The 593-nt window shown below is 53.6% G+C and overlaps 1 protein-coding gene across 1 annotated transcript in view; it reads right to left on the bottom strand.

Annotated features, from left to right (window-relative positions):
- BRINP1 (bone morphogenetic protein/retinoic acid inducible neural-specific 1) overlaps positions 1–259 on the bottom strand; it is an 89057-nt gene extending 88798 nt beyond the window's left edge. The window contains exon 1 of the mRNA XM_009888043.1: positions 36–259. The gene's annotated coding sequence lies outside the window, so the exon portion shown is untranslated. The remainder of the gene's footprint in view (positions 1–35) is intronic.
- Between the last annotated feature and the right edge of the window lie 334 nt (positions 260–593).

Below are 593 nucleotides of genomic sequence, written 5' to 3'. Positions count from 1 at the left end.
CAGGAGCATCGCTGCAGCTGCAGCGGTCGCCTTACCTGATGCTAATGTCCCTCTCTGCCGGAGATCTGGTCGCCCGTGGGTTTTATTCGGCTCGGTAGGAACTTGTGGGAGAGCTTCTCTGTCCAGCTCGCATACTGGGTGCTGGGCTGATAATGCAGGCGTGAAAATCCTGGGGCTCTAGCAGTCCTTTTCATGCTCAGACAGAAAATCCCCTTCCTTGATCCAGATCGCGGGCATTAAGGGCAGAGGCAAAAAAAAAAAAAAAATCCTTTTTTTTCCCACCCTCTTTCTTTACCTTTTTCTTTTTCTTGCTTTCCCCCCCCTTCCCTTATTCCTGTGCCCCCCCCCCACTCTTCTGCTGCTCAGTTCGTAGCCATCGGGGGAAGGAGCAAAGGCAGCAGGGAGAATGGAGAGGGGGAGAGAAATAAAAATGAAAAGGGCTCTAGGAGGGAAGCGAGAGGCTGGGCTTGCCACCGGGGGAGGGGCTTGGAGCGGTCTGGAGAGGATGAATGGGGAAGAGGAAAGCAGGGAGGAGCCCCAGCCTGGCCATTTTATTCTAAGAAGTGTTTGGTACATAATTAGGAAGGGGGGGG

This window comes from Charadrius vociferus, unplaced genomic scaffold (genome assembly GCF_000708025.1).
Source record: "Charadrius vociferus isolate BGI_N301 unplaced genomic scaffold, ASM70802v2 scaffold56, whole genome shotgun sequence".
Classification (NCBI taxonomy): Eukaryota; Metazoa; Chordata; class Aves; order Charadriiformes; family Charadriidae; genus Charadrius; species Charadrius vociferus.
Note: the sequence above shows the minus strand (reverse complement) of the source record. Positions and strands in the feature narration are given on the sequence as shown.